This window comes from Bufo gargarizans, chromosome 5 (genome assembly GCF_014858855.1).
Source record: "Bufo gargarizans isolate SCDJY-AF-19 chromosome 5, ASM1485885v1, whole genome shotgun sequence".
In the NCBI taxonomy this organism is placed as follows: Eukaryota; Metazoa; Chordata; class Amphibia; order Anura; family Bufonidae; genus Bufo; species Bufo gargarizans.
In genome coordinates, this window is record NC_058084.1 from 185,727,037 (window position 1) to 185,750,726 (window position 23,690).

Genomic DNA, 23,690 nt, shown 5'->3' on the forward strand with positions numbered 1-23,690 from the left:
TCACAGACTCCTCCCTCCTCCCATTGCTAGCATGGTAGATGCTGGAGTTAACTGGTGAGTTGTCTGTGAGTCGGTCCTCACACTCCAGTAATTTGCCCACTGGCTCCTGGTATTGCTCATACGGCTCAGGTAGGTGAGTGTTAGGACCCGAGCTACTTGAGAAACCTTGGCGTGGTGCTCGGGCTCAGACATGTCCTCCTGGTAGGACATGTTTGCTAATCTCTCAATTTTAACATCAGTTTGAGGGCTTAGGAAGATCGCAGAGTGCACCTGTCCTTGTTGTTACCAGTCTTTCTGACCCTCGTGGATCAGCTGCTAATCAAATCAGGATTATTCCACACCCACTGCTGTAACACATACCGAGCATGCAGTATAAAATATAACATTTTTACAACATAATCATAACAAGATGTGACCTTATAATTCCAGAAAAGTCTTTAAAAAATTCTCACCTCAAGTTTATTTCACTTAGTTCACCCTTCTAAATATGTCAAATGCAGCATAAAGCTTTCCATGACCTGTGAGAGAACAAGCAGCTATACAACAGCAATCCTACCTGGAAATTATTAGGCCCATTAGGGAATTGGTATACTTTGTATATAGATACCTTCTCAAGCAATGTAACCCATTTCAAAAGGCTACAAGAAGCACAGGGCCCGTGGGACAGCCTGGCATAATCAATAGGGGTTTGATTGCCCAGAGATTGAAAAAAGGTGAAACATTTGTCTCAATAGTGGAAATCTGTTACCACTACAGTATAAAGACAAAAAGATTATGTACACATAACTAACATACAGACACTGCCTCTGAAAGAAATCCAAAGGCCTATGAGTGGTGTCAACTTTTCTGACCAGGTCTTAAAATGATACAGGCTTGGTAAAAAAAAAAAAAGTCCATTTACATCATGAATTATTTGTCTAGCACACACAGACAGTAGACATACAACCTGTACCAGGAAAATATGTATGACAAATAGCTGTGGCAGTTCTCCATAGCCAGGTTTCTGAATTATCGACCTAGATGTGCAGCCAGGTTTCTCCAGAGGAGCTCTGCTAGAAAATGCAGAATCTAGCTGGCAATAATGGTGCCCACAATGGAAATGAAAACACAAAACACAACCATGGGTGTCAGTAGCCAATTGAGTATACACACAGTGGTGTGGCTATATAAATAGACTTCCCAACTTTCTATGTGACTAGACAAGCTTTTAAATGCAAGGAAAAAACTAAAGAACTAAAGCTCATAAACGTCCAATAGTGAAAAATAGTATACTTTATTCATTACAAAATCAATGAATAATAAATACCATAAAACAAGGGGGATAGGGAGCATAAAACCATCCCAGCATTACAGTGTCGACATGAATAACATCAGCAGTAATAAGCATGAAATTGATGAACATGAGTCCTAATAAAAAAAACATCACAGCAATTACCGAACCATATAACTGTAGCAGGTAGTATCCAGGGGGTATTTCACACAGGAAAACCCGCAACCACAGGCGGTTGTATGAGCCCACTGGAACTATGTCCTACCTATATAACAGACGCCATGGATGAAGATGGAAATGACAGAGAATAGCAGCGACCTGAATGCCTGGGATGGCGTTACCCCGACGCGCGTTTCGGCGTACCTTCGTCAGGGGTAACGCCACCCCAGGCATTCAGGTCGATGCTATTCTCTGGTGAGTCCGTGTCATTTCCATCTTCATCCATGGCTTCTGTTATATAGGTAGGACATAGTTCCAGTGGGCTCATACCTGCTACAGTTATATGGTTCGGTAATTGCCGTGATGTTTTTTATATTAGGACTCATGTTCATCAATTTCATGCTCATTACTGCAGATGTTATTCATGGCGACACTGCAATGCTGGGATGGTGTTTATGCTCCCTATCCCCCTTGTTTTATTGTATTTATTATTCATTGATTTTGTAATTAATAAAGTATACTATTTTTCACTATTGGACGTTTATGAGCTTTAGTTCTTTTGTTTTTGCCCACAATGGAAGCATAGTGTGTAGGCCTCTAGGTCCCAGCACTTTCTACAATGTCAATTCTAACCAAAATTAAAGGGGAATTCCCATGGTGCCTTTTCATACTTACCTGCTGCCGGCGCGCAGTTCACTTCCTGGATTCTGGCTGGGGGTAATATTCATCTTGATTGACGTCTTCTCCTGGCCAGGCTGCGCACTGAACTGAATGCGCACGCCGCCGCGCATGCGCCATGGTGACTTATCCCTGGCCAGTATAGTACAGAGCTGGCGTGAGCGTTTGCGGCTCTGTACTATTCTGGCCAGAAAGAAGTCACCATGGCGCATGCGCGGCGGCATGCGCGTTCAGGACAGCGAGCGCCTGGCAAGGAGAAAAGAAGGAGTCTTCTGCGTAAGCGCAGCCACCAGGATTCCGGAGAAGAGCGGTGGCCGTAACCAGGGGAGACCAAATAACAACAATGAGGTAAGTGGGGATGAATTTTTTCCTAAAGGGTGGGAATTGGTTAATCAAATATAATTACAAAAATGATCACTGTCAAATGATTAACAGATTCAACAGTGATCATTATGATGAGAAAGTCTGATGTAGAGGGGAAAGCTGAAAAAAACTCTAAGGAGGGTTTCTAGCACCAAGGGAGCATCAATGTGGTGCTGATAGAGCTGGATCTCAGTTTTCAGCTATGGGACCCTGAAATTTCACATATTTCACATATGTTTCTTTAGGTACTATTATAAGTTCATTAAAGGGGTGAGGGGTGCATCATACAGCCACTTTATTACAGACGCCCATCTAATAGCTGATCTTGGCCCCATTTGATATTGTGTCCGCTGGATCCAATGGGTGGGAAGTTTTCAGTCTAGGAGTCAATAAAATGGGGTTTCCTTAGTTTTAAAGACAGCAGATGGCAGCTGCATATGTAAATGAGAACATGACATCACAGCATTCCATGACATCACAATGATGGCTCTTGTATAAGAACACCAGACACTTATGGGGCTGCTTATTCCTTTATAGGAGGATGACCAGCGTGGTCAATGGCTACAGCATGGCTCCGTATGACGGAGATTCTAAAACTGCTTCTATGTTAACAGGACACATGGGTAGATAGACAGACAGATCTGATAGATCTGGCCGCTTTATTACAGACACCCATCTAATAGCTGATCTTGGTCACTTTTCACATTGCGTCCACAGGTTCTAAAAGGTGGGACATTTTCAAACTGGGAAGAAATTAAAGGGGTTTTCCATAGTTTCCATACCAATAAAGTCTAAACAGGTTTTGATTAAAGAGATAGAGAGAGATCCTCATGGCAAGTTATTGGGGCCAATGTTTTTTTTTTCTCCTGGACCTTTGGGGCCCACTATGGATTTAGAGACCAGGCCCACCGGAGGATACTCTGGTATTTTGATGGGCCAATCCGATGCTGGAAACCACAGTTTTCTGAAACTTTGATGTTATCTGTTACTGTAAGAAACTGTGCCGTGTTTCTTTTTGTAGAGCATCTTCCTAGGTAGCTAGCGTTTTGAGAGTCCTATTTTGTTTTGTGTTTTTTTTCTTTAATTGTCGTCATGTACATCTGTGTATTTATTCACAAAATATCTCCCCAACAATGCCAAAAAAATACCATAGTGCAGCATAAAATACCTCCCAAAAAGTGCCTAAATACTATCCTGGCAGCACCAACCAAATACCATAGTGCAGCACAAAATACCTCCCCAAAAGTGCCAAAATACTTTTCCAGCAGCACCAACCAAATACCATAGTGCAGCACAAAATACCTCCCCAAAAGTGCCAAAATACTTTTCCAGCAGCACCAACCAAATACCATAGTGCAGCACAAAATACCTCCCCAAAAGTGCCAAAATACTTTTCCAGCAGCACCAACCAAATACCATAGTGCAGCACAAAATACCTCCCCAGAAGTGCCAAATACCACAGTGCAGCACCAAATACTTTCCAAGGAGGGCCACATACCTCCCCAGCAGCAGCAAACAACACAGTGCAGCACAAAATACTTCCCCAAAAGTGCCAAAATACATTCCTGGCAGCAACAACCAAATACCATATTGCAGCATAAAATAGCTCTTCAGCAGTGCCAAATACCACAGTGCTCTTCAGCAGTGCCAGTGCCACAGTTATCAAAAAATAAGCAGCACCAAATACCATAGTGCAGCACAAAATACCTGTAGTCCAAGCACAGAATATAATTCATAGCCCACATTTAAGGCTTAATTCAGACAACTGCATAGCATATGGACCTATTAAAGTAAAAGGTGCAATCGACACAGACCAAGAAAGTCTTTGCATGCAGCATTCTTGGCCATTTTTCATGCGAAAGTCATTCACTCAAATGAATGGGTCCGGAAAAAACTGATATATCCGAATGCCATATGGATGTCCAGACACATCAGTGTTTTCCGGGCAGAAATTGCAACAGGTTAGTGTTTAGGTTCTGCTTGTTATCATGCTTTAGAACTACTGAGATATATAATACTAAATATGATAGAAAAATCTAATAATTAAAAAATAACAATTGAACCAAAATATTTTTTTATTTTTGCTTCTTATGTATAATAAAATATCTGGCAGACAGGAAAACATATAAAACAGGAGCTGAAATCTGTATAACTCGCTTTGCCTGCTGAAGAATATTTTCACCACATGGTGGCACCATACCACCACTAAACTAAACCAGTCTCCTGTAAACTGATGTAGGTCAAATAAGGATTTTCCTGTAATTTTTACACTTTCCTCCTGGTACCGCACCAAACAATATTTCTTTGTATAGAATTCGAGTACGTATTAGGAACTAATACTAATGTATCCATCTTACATATAAAAGATTATTTTTATTTATTTGTGTATCTATACACAGACGGAACCCATTCGAAATTTAAACACCATGTTTTATATTTTATATTATTTCACAGCTGTATACTTTTAAGAACTACAGGTCAGAATGATAATGAATGTTCTTTTTTTTTTTTTAAATGCTCCAATTTGTGCGTCTGCCCCCCCCCCCCCCCCCTCCCGTTTTCATAGTCTCACAGTTAGTAAAGACACCTCCTGTGGAATGATGTTTGTTCTTGTCGTTTGCTCCCATAATTTTACATTGTGGAATGAATCTGAGCTTGTTTTCTAAGAGGATGAGTTTTTCTTTAAGGGGTTGGCTCACAAAGATATTTGTGGCTTATCATTAAGATATGCCAGTGTCCAGTCAGCGGTGGTCCAACCATTCTATCTTTCTATCTATAAAAAAAAATCTGTAGAACAACATGGTAGCGACGCTCGGAAAGTGTAGCATCACTTTGTTTCATGTCGTCTCTGCTAGACTTTATCCTCATAGCCATAACAGTTAAGAGAAATGACCACTGTACCTTACAATGTGTTTTTCACACTAGAAATTTACCGTATTTTTCGCCCTATAAGACGCACCGGCCCATAAGACGCACCTAGGTTTTTGGGGAGGAAAATAAGAAGAAAAAAAAAATTTAACCAAAAGGTGTGCTGTGTGTTTGGAACGAATGGTGGTCTCTGGATGGCACTATTGCTGGGGATCTGTGGATGACTGACACTTATGTGGGGGATCTGTGGATGACTGACACTGTTATGGGGATCTGTGGATGACGGACACTGTTATGGGGATCTGTGGATGACGGACACTGTTATGGGGGGATCTGTGGATGACGGACACTGTTATGGGGGGGATCTGTGGATGACGGACACTGTTATGGGGGATCTGTGGATGACTGACACTGTTATGGGGGGGATCTGTGGATGACTGACACTGTTATGGGGGGATCTGTGGATGACGGACACTGTTATGGGGGGATCTGTGGATGACGGACACTGTTATGGGGGGGGATCTGTGGATGACGGACACTGTTATGGGGGGATCTGTGGATGACGGACACTGTTATGGGGGGATCTGTGGATGACGGACACTGTTATGGGGGGATCTGTGGATGACGGACACTGTTATGGGGGATCTGTGGATGACGGACACTGTTATGGGGGGCATCTGTGGCTTGCACTATTACAGAGGGATCTGTGGATGGCATTGTTACAGGGGGGGGGGGGGGGAATCTGTGGATGGCACTGTTATGGGCTGGGGGGGGATCTGTGGGTGGCACTGTTATATATGTGCCATCCACAGACCCCCAGCCCATAACAGTGCCATCCACAGACCCCCCCCCAGCCCATAACTGTGCCATCCACAGACACCCCCCCCCCCCAGCCCATAACTGTGCCATCCACAGATCGCCCCCGCCGCCAGTATACTAAAATAACATGTTATATTCAATTTATACTTATTAAACATGCCCCCTCAGTCCTATTCTACCTTACATCCGAATCGCTGCTGTAGAAGTGCAGGCAGGCAGGACGGGCGGCCGGCGCGTCTCTTACTGACGTCACTTGCCTGCGCCGCCTGCTTCATTCATAAAGTAGGCGGCGCAGGCACGTGACAAGAGTTACGCTGCCGCCCGCCCGCCCGCCCGGCCTGAATTCTACTGCCGCGATTAGGATGTAAGTTAGTAATAGGACTAAGGGGGCAAGTTTAATAACTATTATTTGAAAATTACATCTTATATTAGTATACTGGAGCGGCGGGGCGGTGCTATACTACACTGACTGCACCGCCCCGCCGCTATTGCCAGCCCCCAGACCCTCCCCGAGTCCCCGCTCACTGATACATCGCTGCCAGCGATGTAAAACTGCACGCATTCGCCCCATAAGACGCAGGGGCATTTCTCCCCCATTTTGGGGGAAGAAAAAGTGCGTCTTATGGGGCGAAAAATACGGTATTTTTATATGCTTATGTAAACACACATAAGACAGTAGGCAGAAATCTTTCTAAAAGGCTTTAAAAAAAAACTCTCGACTGCTGAAAGAAATTATGATGTGAGTAATAGAGAATTGCTGGCCATTAAGTTGGCTTTTGAGGAATAGCGCCATTGGTTAGAAGGAGCAATTCATCCTATTACGGTGATTATTGATCATAAGAATTTGGCTTACCTGGAGACGGCTAAACGACTAAACCCAAGGCAGGCCAGATGGTCGTTATTTTTCACCCGATTTAACTTCATTGTCACTTACCGCCCTGGGGTTAAGAACGTCAAGGCGGATGCTTTGTCGCACAGCTTTCCTGGGGGGGATTCTAAAGATCATAGTCCTATTTTGTCTGAAGGGGTAGTCATTTCTGCCCTATATCCTGATCTTGAGGCAAAGGTGTTAGAGGCCCAGGAGGATGCATCGGACTCTTGTCTTCTGGGGAAATTGTTTGTTCCCTCCGAATTACGTCACAAGGTGTTCGAGGAACATCACTGTACGGTGCTTGCTGGACACCCTGGGAGCAGATCCACTGTTGATCTCATCTCTCATAGATCTTGGTGGCCGAGGCTGCGTAAGTGTGTTAAGGACTATGTGTCAGCCTGTTGTATCTGTGCTCGTGCTAAGGTGACACATACTCGGCCTTCCGGATCCTTTCTTCCATTACCCATCCTGTCCAGACCTTGGACTCATTTGTCCATGGATTTTATTACGGATTTACCGAATTTTGCGGGGCAAAAATGTGATTCTGGTGGTAGTTGATCGTTTTAGTAAGATGGCGCATTTTATAGCATTATCTGCTCTACCTAATGCCAAAACTCTTGCACACGTGTTCACTGATAACATTGTGAAACTACATGGCATTCCCTCTGATGTGGTGTCTGATCGGGGGACTCAGTTTGTGTCCAGATTCTGGAAGGCGTTCTGTACTCGATTGTCACGGCCTTTGGTGTGAGCTCTGACACTTTTGCCACGCTTGCTGTTGTTTGTGGCAACGTGTTGCTGTTTCGGCATGCGGAGGCAGTGTCACGGCCTTTGTGGTGTGTGCTGTGACATGGTTGCCTTGCATGTTGTTGCCTGCGGCAACGTGTAGCTTTTTTATGCTGTTGTGTGCACTTCCCCTTGTAGTTGTTTCCTCCTCTGTCTGGTGCTGGAGGGGTTAACCACCTTGTTGGGTGTGGTCACTAGGTGCTTGAACTTACCTGTGGCTGGAGGCCAGGAGTCAGTGGTACTCAAGCCATGGTGTGTGCTGGAGTTATGCTCCTGGTCTTTATGTTTCATCTCCCAGAATGAGGGCCTCCTAGTGGGACATCGAGGTCTCCAGCGATGTCTTCCCACCCTTACATGTGTTGTATGTTTGGTGTGGGGTTAGGATTTGGTGTGTTGTAATGTCTAGCTTGGTGTTCCATGTCTGGTATGTTTCGTGATATCTTCCAGCATGGTTGCTTGACATTTCCCCTGTTTGTTGTCTTCCTCCAGAAGGGGGCTGGTTTCCCGGAGGGGTGAACCAATAGTCTGTATGCTGCACTGCCCGGGGCCGCCGTGCATCTTGCTGCATGGGGGTCCAGGCAGTTACTGGTGAGCTGGTTTCCTGTATGTGTTGTTTGTACGGTGCCCGGTTTGGTGTGTGGGCTCCTGTATGTATGCGCAGGTTCCAGTCGTGGTTGCAGCGGCAGGTAAGTGTGTTTTCACTTGCCGATCCAGTTGCTGCATATGGTATTTTCCTTTCTCTGCTTCTAGGCCTTTTGAGACTCCTGTTATTCCGTGTCCTGGAAGAACAGGACGCGTCTCAGCTCCTTTGTGAGGGATTCTCAGGGCCTCAGGTATCCAGGGTATGAGCCGTCCTATCATTCAGGTCCGCTCATACAGTGAGGAGTTAGGGCGAGGTATAGGGATGCAATAGGACGTGACCTGCTCCCTTATCCCGGCATCCTGGCCTAGCTGCTTCCCCTTTATACCCGACATCGTACAGTGGGGGGGGTTTCCCCACTCCCCACCGTGACATCGACTGGGGCTACAATTGTCCTTTTCTTCGACTTTTCATCCTCAGTCGAACGGACAGACTGAGTGCACTAATCAAAATCTGGAGACTTACTTGAGAAGTTTTGTTTCGGAGAATCAGGAGTGGTCTTCATTCTTGTTGTTAGCTGAGTTCGCCATTAATAACCGTAGACAGGAGTCCACTGATAAGTCACAGTTTTTTGGGGGATATGGGTTCCATCTGCAGTTTGGCACATTTTCAGGTTTCCAAACTTCCGGTATTCCTGAGGAGGAAAATTTCTTCTCATCTTTGTCTTCTATTCGGAGGAAAATTCAAAATAACCTGAAAAAGATGGGCAACAAGTATAAGCGTGTGGCTGACAGAAGACGTATGAATGGTCTGGACCTGAGAGTGGGTGATTCTGTGTGGTTGTCCACAAGAAACATTAAGTTTAAGGTACCTTCTTGGAAGTTGAGTCCAAGGTTTATTGGTCCACATAAAATCATTGCCATTGTTAACCCTGTAGCCTTCCATCTTGAACTTCCTCAGGCTTTGAAAATTCATAACATATTTCATAAATCGCTGTTAAAAAAAACTGTGTCGACCCTGTTGAGCCGTCCTTTTTGCCTCCCGCTCCTGTCATGGTGGACGGTAATTTAGAATTTCAGATCAACAGGATTGTGGACTTCCAAGTTCTCCGTAGATCCCACCAGTATCTTATCCACTGGAAAGGGTATGGACCAAAGGAGAGGATGTGGGTTCTAGCAGCCAATGTTTATGCTAATAGTCTTGTGAAGGCCTTTCACAGAGCTCACCCTGATAATGTCGGTCCTGGGTGCCTGGGGGTCACCTGTAGAAGGGGGGCTACTGTCACGGTCCCTTCTGTGACAGATGTCAGTAGATCAAGGAGACTGGCAGAGCGTAGAGGAATCTAACAGCCTCTTTGATAACTCTTTATTTAGTGTTTGTTTGTGACCTCATCCCCTGTTTCAGGTTTAGCTTAGTACTCATTACTCTACCCTATTTAGTGTTGCCCCACCCTTCTGACTGTGCGGTATATAGCTTCATTTGGGTTTGGCAGAGCTGGTGTGAGGTCGTCTCTGGTGTTCCGGCTCTTCCATCACTACAGAGGTTAAGTGTCACATTTGTTTGTGTTTTGTTTTCCCTTCTTTACTTTTTGTTACTGGGCCCCAGGGTGACACCTGTTCCTTCATCGAGGAAGGAACGGGTTGCCTCAGCCCTGACAATATTCTTAGGGATCTCTAGGGTCTCCAGGGTCCCAGGTTCCAGGGTATGGGCATTTCTACCTTCAAGGAATGCCCATACGGTAAGTAGTCAGGGCCAGGAGTAGGGTACTTGGGGAACGGAGCTGATGGCACTGGTGGATAGTGGAGCCGATGGCACTGGGGGGAACTGAAGCACTTGGGCTGATCACACAGGGGGGAACGAAGGGTGTTGGGGACTGATGGCAGAGGGTCTCATGAGTTTTCATAAAGGAAAACAGTCTATTAATTCATTTTTTCTTATTAGAATACTTGATTAATCATAACATTTATCGATAGAGTATTCGATTTTTAAAATAATCGTTTACTACAGCCTATACCTCATTCGTGACAAATATATTGGCTAAGAGTCTCAGATTTTATCATTAGCGTTAGGGCTTCGTCCATATGTTATGTTTGCATCTATTGCTATAGTGTGTTATTTTCTGTGACTTTATAAATGTAGCCATGCACATCTGCATATTTACTATCATATTGTGCAGGATGTTTTGTATCTTTTTTCCGTTATTTTTATTTTCCGCAAAAAGACAGAACATGTCCTATACTTGTCCGCACATCACGGACCCATTGAAGTCCATGGGTTTAAAAAATATGCGGATGCAATACGGACGGTGTCCATATTTTGTAGATCCGCAAATTGCAAACCACTAAATCTAATACGGTTATGATGTTGAGACCTGAGCTGGGAAGCTGATGCTAAAAACATAGCCAGCATTAACCCATCATATAGCTAGCTAGCAAGTGGAGGTGGTTAGTAATAGCCATAGCAGTGCCACACCTCAGGACATAGATGAAGTCAAGAGAAGCTGAAGATCACAGAGGAGTTAAGGCCAGAGCAGAAGGGTAGAAAAAAGCCTGTCAATCCTGGAAGCATCTGAGGTCTGTATAATAGGCCTGTGATCAAGACCAGCTATCCTGCAACCTGTAAACAAGGGAGGGCATACCATGTCTAATTGGGACCGTGCCGATTAAGTGGCATTTGAAAAGAAATCTGTTGTGAAAATTGTAGATACAACCCTCTCCATTGCTGCAACATTGAGACCACAAGAAAAAAAGTGCCAATGTCCAAGGAGTTGAGTATAATGCAAGCCAGAGGGTGAGTTGTTGCATTTTAAAGGGACTTTGCTTGTTGCTACTTAAAGAGACAGTGTACCTAATTAATCAATTGTCCCAAACTATTCCTGGCTATTATTGAGCAACTGTACCCACTAAGCCTGTTGCTTGTCAAAAGAATGTTGTAACTATTAAAGGGGTTATCCTGGAAAAAATAATGATAATTTCACTGCCTGTATATGGACGGTAAAAAGAAAACAACAAATATTTTATTAAATTCAATTAAGGTAAAAATTGGGCTAAACCTTATAATAAGCACCACAGACAAATCAGTGGGAGCTGTATCCACACAAAACAAGACCTAAATTATTATATTCAGGTGTAATGGTATGGTGTGGGATTACAGTGGTCTGGGTTAGTGCACACTATGGATATTGGTGCACTATTGTGGAGTGCCAACAATAACAGTTCTGGCTTGTCCAAATATCATAATCAGACCAGGTCCCTTATTGTAGAACAGCAAAGACACATGCGTTTAAACAAAGTGTCTATAAGTCAAGGAACTAGTGTATCCTTGCAGCTCAGGCTAATGTAGCTCACGTTAGATACTTTGTATCCCTATCACCCTGTGTACCTTCCTGGTTAGAAGAACCCGTAGTGGGTCTATATGGAACTCAATAGTACACATATACAGGCAGTGAAATTATTGTGTTATTTAATGGTACAGAAACCAGATACCCTTTTCTATCCGTAAACTTGGATTTGTCATCATTATCACCTCAGCAGGGGCCCAGGTCCCACATCCCCGCCATTCAGCTGTTTCAGGGATCTGCTGGCCTCACTCATCGTATAGTGGCAGTGCTTGGTACTCCAGCTCAGCCCTATTGAATAGGGCTGAGCTGCAACTAGGCCATGCGATCAATGTACAATGTCATCACTGGCCTAAGAAGAGGCTGCGGCGCTCAAGGCCTCTTCTAACGGCTAATTGGTGGAGGTCCCGGGTGTCGCACCCCTGCAGATCAGATACTAATGACCTATCCTGAGGATAAGTCATAAATATCTTTTCCTGGATAACCCTTTTAAGCTTGTTTCCCCAAGTGAATCAAATTCGAGCCTAAGGGCTCACTCACACGACCATGTGTGCCCCGTGCAAATTGTGGTCCACAATGCACAGGCACCAGCCGGGTGAATCCCGTATTGCGGTGGGGACCCATTGATTTGAATGGGTCCGCGATCTCCAATATACGGCAATAGATAGGGCATGTCCTATCTTTTGAGGTGTTGGGGCACGGACTAGAAAGCCCATTGTAGTGCTTCTGTGGGCTTCAAATCCGTGTCTCCGCACCACGCCGTATCTTACAAATTGCAGACCCATTTAAGTTTGTGGTCCGCAATACGAGCACGGACGTCCTAAGGTCATGTGAATGAGCCCTTATTTAAGTTACAATTGTGTCCACCTTATTTTTTTGACCATCTTAGAATGGGGACCAAAAACTGTCAGGGTGCTGGCACATAGTCTGCTCAGCTGCATTCCATGGCAGTCCCGGTGGTAATGTTAGCCCCTCAGTATCTTGGAAGAGGAGGTTATTGTGCGATCTTGGAATATAAGCAGGTTTTATGGAGACCCTGCGGTATACAGCCATATACCCCTGCATCAGGAAAGAACTGTAGACTGTACCATAAGAGAACCACCACTGATACTACTGTGAGTTGGACTGTAACATTAAAGAGCTGTGCCTCTCATGTGAGAAGAACTATTATCTACCCAAAAGTGGCTGAAGCAAGCATTTGGCCACTTGACCTGCCATTACATATAGAATAAAGTTAATTTTGTAAAGTGATTTTTTTTCCACCTACTGCCTCTGTGACTTATCTTTGCGACTGCTCAGTATCCACACAGAAATAAGACATCCTCAGACCTGCATATAATAGGCCACAACTACACAGTAGTCCTCCATTTTACATGCCGTTAATTAGCTACACATCAGTTGGTAAATTCCCATTTATTTACATTTAACTATTTGCCTACCATCGCACGACTTTATACGTTGCGGCGGTAAGCCTCTATCTGTAACCCAACATATAAAAGCGTTGGGTTACATCACGATTTGCCGGCGGCAGATCGCTGTGACCGCGCTGTCATTAGACAGCTGCGGTCACAGGGAGAAATGCCGTGACCTGCAGGAGCGGTTAGGCAGTAATATATGCTTATAGCTCTCTGCTAAAAGCATCTATCTAATTGTAAAATCTAAAAGCCAGTAAGGAGCGCTTTTTGTTATGTAAGAGCGCCACATGCTGGCTATAAAATGGACTGTCAGCCTGCAGGCTGGGAATTAACCTCTTCCTGCCTTTACTGTGGCAGGAAGGGGTTAATTCACTTAAAAATAAATAAAAAAATAAATAAATAATAAAAATATATTTTTTTAAATTAATTAAAAAAAATACAGAAAATAAAAAAAGTTATAGCAATATTTGCTAGTATAGTAGCAGTAGTATATCAGTCTACGTACACACCCATACACCCCTTTTTCATTCATAACATTTTTAAAAAATATATATATTTATTATATTTATATATATTTATTAGTTTTTGAGATATATATATATATATATATATATATATATATAGGAATTTGTGTGTGTAAAATATACAAACATACACACATCTTTTTATTTAAAAAATGTAGGTATTCATTTTAGCTATATTTTGTATTGCAAAATGATTTGTTTATTTTTTGCGTAAAACAACAAATATTTTATTAAATTCAATTAAGGTAAAAATTGGGCTAAAACCTATAATAAGCACCCCAGACAAATCAATGGGAGCTGTAGCCACACAAAACAAGACCTAAATTAATATTTTCAGGTGTAATGGTATGGTGTGGGATACAAATGCATGCATATTTTTTTCAATTATAAAAAATAAATAAACTTAAAAAAAAAAAAAGTTAAATGTCCAAATTTCCCCAAGATTAATACTTTAGGGCAGGGATCAGCAACCTCCGGCACTCCAGCTATTCTGAAATTACAACTCCCAGAATCCTCCTTTCACTTCTATGGGAGTTAAAAAAAAAAAAAAACAGCCAAGCAAGTGTGCATGCTAGGAGTTGTAGTTTCACAGCAGCTGTGGTACCGAAGGTTGCTGACCACTGCTTTACATAACATAAAAAAGTCACTTTGAAGGTGCCTGTAACATTTTGGTGCTGTACAAGATTTTTCTGGCATTACGATGCCATAGAACCAGCAAAAGAAAAATAGGCCACCAAAATCCAAAATACACTCCAGTCTTTTGAAGTCTTGCGGCGGGCCCAGCCAGTAGATACATTACATGAATAACGTCCATTTCCAGGGTACAAGTGTACGGTAATGGTTTTAGAAATGCTTCATCTTGAAACCTTTTGTAATAGTTCTAAAAAAAATTATAAGAAAGGAAAATATTTTATTTCAGAATTTTCAAAGTTTTTCCTTAAATATTTTTTTTAAATATTATATCCATTATCTAATGGACGCTAATGTTTGGAAAGCGCTGTGGAATATAGTAGCGCTATATAAGTGCATAAAATAAATAATGGCACCAAAGAAAGTTCTAAGGTTTCCCATAAAAAAAAAAAAATAGCAAATACATGTAAGCTAGCTCACAAATTAATCAGTTATTTGCAGTTAGATAGGCCCATTGCTACAACTAAAAAAATGGCCTGGTAAGGAAGGTGGATAAACACTCCAGTAATGAAGCGGTTAACATCTGTTTGTTGTGTTGTTTTAAAAGTATATACTAAAGGGAGAAAAAAAGAACTGGATCGCATATCCACATGCTATGCTTTGATCTAATTAAACTTGCTTCTCGGCACAATATTTAGTGTACAGCCCCCTATACAAGAGGCATTGGTGTACATTTTGATCAAAAGGCATGAGCCCACTCACCACGGCAAGGTTGCCTCTTAGAGTGGAACCTACTCTAAAGTATAGCGCTGTGACAACGTGGCACTGCCCTAGTAGGCGTCAGGATCAAGGAGTCAAACAGCAACCCTGCTATCTGACAATGCCAACCATGGCACTGGGTCCCACCGACCCACCAGCACAGCTCCACAAAAACAAAGGCCACCACGTAGTACTGCACCAGCTGAACAGTTGTCGAATACAACATGTCCTATGCTATCAGGAAATCCAACTGAATGCTGGCGGGTCCATTCTTACTGATATGCAGACTGCTGCTAAATAAAAAAACACCTGTACCAAATGGTAGGAGTGCCGATACCAGAAATGAAGAAGAAAGGTTGAACATGCATATACCAAAGGGAGTGCCGTATGACTCCTGGGTCTCACCGCCTACTAGGGCAGTGCCGAGTTGTCACTGCGCTATGCCGCGCTTATTTTAGAGTAGGTCCCACTTTCAGAGGCAACCTTGACGTGGTGAGTGGGCTTATGCCTTTTGATCAAAATTTACACCAATGCCTCTTGTACAGCATGCAGTATAGGGGTCTGTACACTAAATGTTGCGCTGAGAAGCGAGTTTAATTAGATCAAAGCATAGCATGTGGATGTGCGATCCAGTTCTGTTTTTCTCCCTTTGGTATATGCTTGTATTAAAAGTATAATTACACATTCAATAAATACCACAAAAAATCACTGTCTGAATACAGCCTTACAGAATCCTATAGCATTGATGATAATTTCATTGGTGGTGACATGCTAGGTCACAAGACCAGTCTATAAAAGTCCCTATAAGTCCCTGGTTTGTAAGTGTACTTTCTTGCATCTTCATCAGATGGCCTAGTAGGTTAAGCGCATGGTATTATGAGGGTTTATGCACTTTAATCCTTGCTTTTTATATCCAACTACAAGACAGTTCAAGTGACGAGTGTTTGATTCTTCCATTAAAACCACCTAAGGCTCCATGCACACGATCGTATTTTTTGCAGACTAAATGCGGACTTATTCACTTCTATGGGGCTGCAAAAGATGCGGATAGCACACTGGATGCGGCTCTGCAGAAAAGATGGAACATGTCCTACTCTTGTCTATATTTTGGAGTTCAATAGCCTTTTCTACAATAATGAAGGACGTACAGAGCGAAAAAGTGTGGGCCACACACGATCGGTATCCATGTTTTGCGGACACGGTCGTGTACATGAGACCTAATATTGTATAGCTCTTCCGTGTGCTGCCAAAACAGCTTTGATCTCTGAAGGCACGAACTCTACAAGAGCTTTGTAGAGGTTTCTTTGATATCAAATCAACATCCTTGAACTATTCATTATAGTCCTAAAACCATCAAACCATTCCTGACAGATTTTGGCATTGTGGTAGAAGGCTTTATCAGGCTGAAAGAGGCCACCACTATTAGGGAAAACTTCTACCATGAAGGAGGTAGACTTGGTCTACAACAATGTCTAGGTAGGTGTTACATTTCAAAATAACATCCACATTATTGTCAGGACCCAAGGTTTTCCAGCAGAACATTGCCTAGAGCTGGCCTGTCGTCTTCCTATAGTGCATCCTGGTACTAGTGATCAACGAACATCGGCCGGGACGATTCGCGAACAGCGCGTTCGAGGCAGGCACCATTCACTTTAATGGCAGGCGAACCTGAAAAACCTTCTGGTCATATTTGCAGCCAGCAAACACTTACTAGAAGTACACAAATAGTCCCACAACATGGACAGTGATATACCAGAGGGGGATCATTGGCAAAAATTCCCACAAAAAATATGTATTTTAGGACTCTTTCACACTTGTGTTGTCCGGATAAGTCGTGTACTCCATTTGCCGGAATTTGGAAAAACGCAAGTGAACTGAAAGCATTTGAAGACAGATCAGTCTTCAAAATGCGTTCAGTGTTACTATGGCAGCCAGGACGCTATTAAAGTCCTGGTTGCCACAGTAGTAGTGGGGAGCGGGGGAGCAGTATACTTACTGTCCGTGCGGCTCCCGGGGCGCTCCAGAATGACGTCAGAGCGCCCCATGCGCATGGATGACGTGTCCATGCGATCACGTCATCCATGCGTGTGGGGCGCCCTGACGTCACTCTGAAGCTCCCCGGGAGCCGCACGGACGGCAAGTATACTGCTCCCCGCTCCCCACTACACTTTACCATGGCAAACAGGACTTTAGCGTCCTGGCAGCCATGGTAACCATTCAGAAAAAGCTAAACGTCGTATCCGGTAACGCGCCGAAACAACATTTAGCTTAAGGCCGGATCCAAATTAATGTCTTTCAATGGGCATTAATTCCGGATCCGGCCTTGCGGCAAGTGTTCAGGATTTTTGGCCGGAGCAAAAAGCGCAGCATGCTGCAGTATTTTCTCCGGCCAAAAAACGTTCCGGTCCGGAACTGAAGACATCCTGATGCATCCTGAACAGATTTCTCTCCATTCAGAATGCATGGGGATAATCCTGATCAGGATTCTTCCGGCATAGAGCCCCGACGACGGAACTCTATGCCGGAACAGAACAACGCAAGTGTGAAAGAGCCCTTAATCAGAGGCCATTTTTATGCGTCTTAAAGGGAAACTCTCAAAAATGTGCCCTGCTGGAGCCTAGAAAATTTTTATTTCCTATCGGTTTGATGTATACAAATGTGCAGCACTTCACATTTTTGTATCCTGCAGAGTCTATTAAAAAAATGCATACGTTAACATAAAAAAAAATTATATTATGGAACTGTATGGTGAACGGACGCCACTGTACGGCATCAGTCTGAGGCATCTGTTAACTGCATACATTTTTGGTATGCATTAAATGGATGACAAAAATAGGATGTGAACCCAGCCCTAGTGTCAGAATAAGCACCAGTACACAGCGGATCAGCATGACAGAGAGGGGAGGATGCCATGTACTGGCAGAGCGCTACCTGGTCCTGGTGGTCAGGGATGAGGACTGTGTTTCCCAAGGATCATTTTCTACTGGGAAATACAGGGCACAGTATAATACACTAGAATCTATATAATATAAAGATATTAGCCCTACCCCCGAATAATAATACAATTAGGTGGTCATTTATTATATAGAAATACGTTTATGTTAGGCATATTTCTGACACAGATTGTGGCCAAATTTTTCCTGCTCATGCCAGGTCTAAAAAAGGGATGGCGTGGGCAGGGAAAGGGATACACTTATGGCCATCCAGTTATTGGATACCAAAGCCTTACATTGACCGGATAACACCGCCATACTGACCGGATAAAAGGGTATAAGAGGGCACAGTACAGGGAATGACTAGGGGCAATGCACAGAGTGTGGTAAGAGGGCACAATGCAGGGTATAAGGTGTTACAGTATGGGGTGGGGGGCACAGTCACATGACCCTGTGTGACATTAGAAGGTCCTTATGGTGAATGCGGTTTATACGCCACCATAATGAGAGACAGAGGAGTGAGACAGGGGTGTGATTATGTGGTTAGAGATACAAACTGGATTCCAAAAAAGTTGGGTCACTAAACAAATTGTGAATAAAAGCTGAATGCAATGATGTGGAGATGGCAAATGTCAATATTTTATTTGTAATAGAACGTAGATGACAGATCAAACGTTTAATCCGAGTAAATGTATCATTTTAAAGGAAAAATACGTTGATTCAAATTTTCACAGTGTCAACAAATCCCAAAAAAGTTGGGACAAGTAGCAATAAGAGGCTGGAAAAAGTAAATTTGAGCATAACAAAGAGCTGGAAGACCAATTAACACTAATTAGGTCAATTGGCAACATGATTGGGTATAAAAAGAGCTTCTCAGAGTGGCAGTGTCTCTCAGAAGCCAAGATGGGTAGAGGATCACCAATTCCCACAATGTTGCGCAGAAAGATAGTGGAGCAATATCAGAAAGGTGTTACCCAGCGAAAAATTGCAAAGACTTTGCATCTATCATCATCAACTGTGCATAACATCATCCGAAGATTCAGAGAATATGGAACAATCTCTGTGCGTAAGGGTCAAGGCCGTAAAACCATACTGGATGCCCGTGATCTCCGGGCCCTTAAACGACACTGCACCACATACAGGAATGCTACTGTAAAGGAAATCACAGAATGGGCTCAGGAATACGTCCAGAAACCATTGTCAGTGAACACAATCCACCGTGCCATCCGCCGTAGCCAGCTGAAACTCTACAGTGCAAAGAAGAAGCCATTTCTAAGCAAGATCCACAAGCTCAGGCGTTTTCACTGGACCAGGGATCATTTAAAATGGAGTGTGGCAAAATGGAAGACTGTTCTGTGGTCAGACGAGTCACGATTCAAAGTTCTTTTTGGAAATCTGGGACGCCATGTCATCCGGACCAAAGAGGACAAGGACAACCCAAGTTGTTATCAACGCTCAGTTCAGAAGCCTGCATCTCTGATGGTATGGGGTTGCATGAGTGCGTGTGGCATGGGCATCTTGCATGTCTGGAAAGGCACCATCAATGCAGAAAAATATATTCAGGTTCTAGAACAACATATGCTCCCATCCAGACGTCATCTCTTTCAGGGAAGACCCTGCATTTTTCAACAAGATAATTCCAGACCACATTCTGCATCAATCACAACATCATGGCTGCGTAGGAGAAGGATCCGGGTACTGAAATGGCCAGTCTGCAGTCCAGATCTTTCACCTATAGAGAACATTTGGCGCATCATATAGAGGAAGGTGCAACAAAGAAGGCCCAAGAAAATTGAACAGTTAGAGGCCTGTATTAGACAAGAATGGGAGAGCATTCCTAATTTTAAACTTGAGAAACTGGTCTCCTCGGTCCCCAGACGTCTGTTGAGTGTTGTATGAAGAAGGGGAGATGCCACACAGTGGTGAAAATGGCCTTGTCCCAACTTTTTTGGGATTTGTTGACACCATGAAATTCTGATTCAACATATTTTTCCCTTAAAATTGTACATTTTCTCAGTTTAAACTTTTGTTCCGTGATTTATGTTCTATTCTGAATAAAATATTAGAAGTTGGCACCTCCACATCATTGCATTCAGTTTTTATTCACGATTTGTATAGTGTCCCAACTTTTTTGGAATCCGGTTTGTAAAAAATGTAACTGTCTGCCAGTACAGCCCCAAAAATTAGCCAATAGGCATTCACCTGGCAGCAAAGAACTTTGGATTCTGTGGCTGGAGGTACATTAGGTGGTCACAGGATAAAAATGTAACCGTCAGCCAGTACAGGCCCCAAAAATTAGGCAATAGGAATTCACCTGACAGCAAAGAACTTTGGATTCTGTGGCTGGAGGTATATTAAGCGGTCACAGGATAAATATGTAACTGTCGGCCAGTACAGGCCCCAAAAATTAGCCAATAGGCATTCTCCTGACAGCACAGAACTTTGGATTCTGTGGCTGGAGGTGCATTAGGCGGTCACAGGATAAATATGTAGCTGTCGGCCAGTACAGGCCCCAAAAATTAGGCATTTACCTGACATAAAAGGCCTTTTATGCAGCTTTATATACATAAGGCAAGGACCATTCTTTGTTCTGGGTGGTGACAGATATGTGTGGGCTGGCATAAGGAAATTCAATTACACGTGGTCATCACAGGTGTTGAATTCCTCCGAGATCCATGCCTCATTCATTTTGAAAAATGTGAAGTAATCCACACTGTCGTGAGCTCGGCGAGTGCGCTTATCGGTCATGATCCCCCCTGCTGCGCTGAACGTCCTTTCGGACAGGACACTCAACGAGGGGCAAGCCAAGAGTTCCATAGCAAATTGTGCCTGCTCTGGCCATAGATCAAGCCTGCATACCCAGTAGTCAAGGGGTTCCTCGCTTTTCAGAGCGTCCACATCGGCCGTTAACCCGATGTAGTCGGACACCTGTAGGTCTAGACATTCCCTGAGACTGGATCCGGAGGACGGCTGTCGATGGGTTGGCTGCAAGAATGATCTCATAGCCAAAGTGACCAACGCATCTTCAAACGGCCCTCTTTTTGCAGGTAAAGTAGGATTGGTACCTGCACCTGTTTCGCTATGGGTGGAAATTCCTCTGCCAGTGCCCGCAAAAGCAGAATGCAGCATCTCTCGCAGCAAGGCCTGGAAATGCTGCATTCTGACAGCCCTCTGTGATGCTGGTAGCATGTCCGCCATTTTGTGTTTGTACCGAGGGCCTAAGTACGTTGCCACCCAGAACAGGTCCTTGACATTTATGCTTTTTATTCGGGGCTCCCTCTTCAAACACTGAAGCATGAAGGCCCCCATTTGCCTATCAAGCATATACAAGGTGGAGTTCCAGCGCGTCAGGCATTCACAAATCAGACGTCTGACAGGCAAGTGGTGTCTACGCTGAACGTCAGCAAGGCGAGCCATGGCCGTGTAAGATCTTCTAAAATGGCCAGAGATTTTCCTGGCCTGCCGCAAGATGTCCTGGACCCCGGGGTATTTGGCAATGAATCGCTGCACGACTAAGTTCAGGACGTGTGCCATGCACGACACGTGTATCATTTTGCCCAGTGCGCACAGCAGATTGGCACCGTTGTCGCACACCACTTTGCCAACTGTCAAATTGAGCGGGGTTCGCCACTGATCGGCCTGTGACCGCAGAGCTGAAAGGAGTGCAGGATTGGTGTGGCTCTTGGCTTCCAGGCACAACAGCCGCAGCACAGCATGGCAACGTCTCACATGGCATGTCAAATAGGTTCTAGGGAGCTTGGGGAGTGCAGTGGAAGAGGCAGTTGCAGTGGAAAAGGAGGAGTCAGCCGAGGAGGAGACAGAGGATGGAGTAGGAGGAGGAAAAGAAGAGGCAGGCCTGCATGAAATCTCTGGCGGTAACACCAAATCCACACGGGTGCCACGGGTTACATGCTTGACGGCCATCAGAAGGTTCACCCAGTGGGCAGTAAAAGTCATGTACCTTCCCTGCCCGTGTTTGCTAGACCATGTGTCTGTGGTCTGATGTATCTTGGCACAGACACTGTGTGCCAGAGATTTATTAACTTGCCGCTGAATGTGGCCATATAGTTTAGGGATGTCCTTCTGGGAGAAATATTTCCTTCCCGGGACCTTCCATTGCGGTGTGCCAATGGCCACAAATTTTCTAAAGGCCTCCAAGTCCACCAATTTATATGGCAGTAGTTAGTAGGCTAGCAGTTCCGACAAGCCAGCGGTCAGCTGTTGGGCAAGAGGTTTATCCAGCATCATAATTTTTTTACGCTCAAACATTTGGGCCACGGAAGCCTGCCTTGTGCCAGATGAACGAGACGACGGCACAGTGGAAGGTGGAGGACAAATGGGAGGAGAGAGGAGAAGGAGAAGAGGCAGGACGTGGAGCGCTGGGAGTGCAGCTTTGTGGGTTCTGACAGCGTTACTCCCACTGGGCTCGGTGATGGGAGGCCAGGTGCCTTCTTAAGACGGTCGTCCCTAGGTGAGTGTTGGGCTTACTGCAACTTATGTGTTGACAGCACAGGCTGCAGATGGCAACAGTATTATCAGCAGCTGGCACGTTAAAAAAAGCCCACACTGCGGAGACATGTGGCGGCGTCCTGGGAGCACAAGATGTGACCGTTCATGGTGGATGGCTCGTTCCAGATACATTAGCAGTCTGCTTTTTGCCTCCTGTACACTGCGAGTTCTGCCTGCTTCTCCTCCTTCTCCTCCCTATCTGCTGCTCCGTCTCTCCCTCTAAACTCCCCTCCTCTTCCTCTCTTGTGGGCACCCACGTGACGTCCATCGACACGTCATCATCGTCACCTTCACCACCACTGACATTAGAGATCTTGAAGTAGGCATCAACAGTGGGGACCACCCTCCTTGGGCTGATCTGGGTACTGTCATCAGACCGCTGGGTGGCAGCCTTTGCTATCTCCTCTTCCTCATCCGATGCCAAGAATGGCTGCGCATCGGTATGGTCTGGGAATGGATGGGAAAATAATTCCTATGACTCGAGTTGGGGGCTATGGTGGTGGTGTTTTTGGGGGTGCACACAGCAGAGAGTGAGGAGAGTGCAGATACAGAGGATGAGGAGGGTGCAGAAGCGGAAGGCTGAGTGAGCCACTCAACCAACTCAGGAGCACCCTTTGAAGTTATCGCACGTGCTTTCTCCAACTTCCCACTTAGGCTCCGGCCTGGTGCACCTGCCCGACCCCTACCATCCCTGCAGAACGGTCTGCCTCTTCCTCTGCCTGTCATTTTTTAAATTACCCTCTGCCTAAGTCCGTAGAGAAGAGCAGTATTTGTGGAAGAAGGTATATCACAGCCCTCAATCAGTATTTCGTGGAAAAAGGTATATAGCAATAACACCCCTCAATCAGTATTTTGTGGAAGAAGGTACAAACCGGATTCCAAAAAAGTTGGGACACTATACAAATCGTGAATAAAAACTGAATCCAATGATGTGGAGGTGCCAACTTCTAATATTTTATTCAGAATAGAACATAAATCACGGAACAAAAGTTTAAACTGAGAAAATGTACCATTTTAAGGGAAAAATATGTTGAATCAGAATTTCATGGTGTCAACAAATCCCCAAAAAGTTGGGACAAGGCCATTTTCACCACTGTGTGGCATCTCCCCTTCTTCTTACAACACTCAACAGACGTCTGGGGACCGAGGAGACCAGTTTCTCAAGTTTAGAAATAGGAATGCTCTCCCA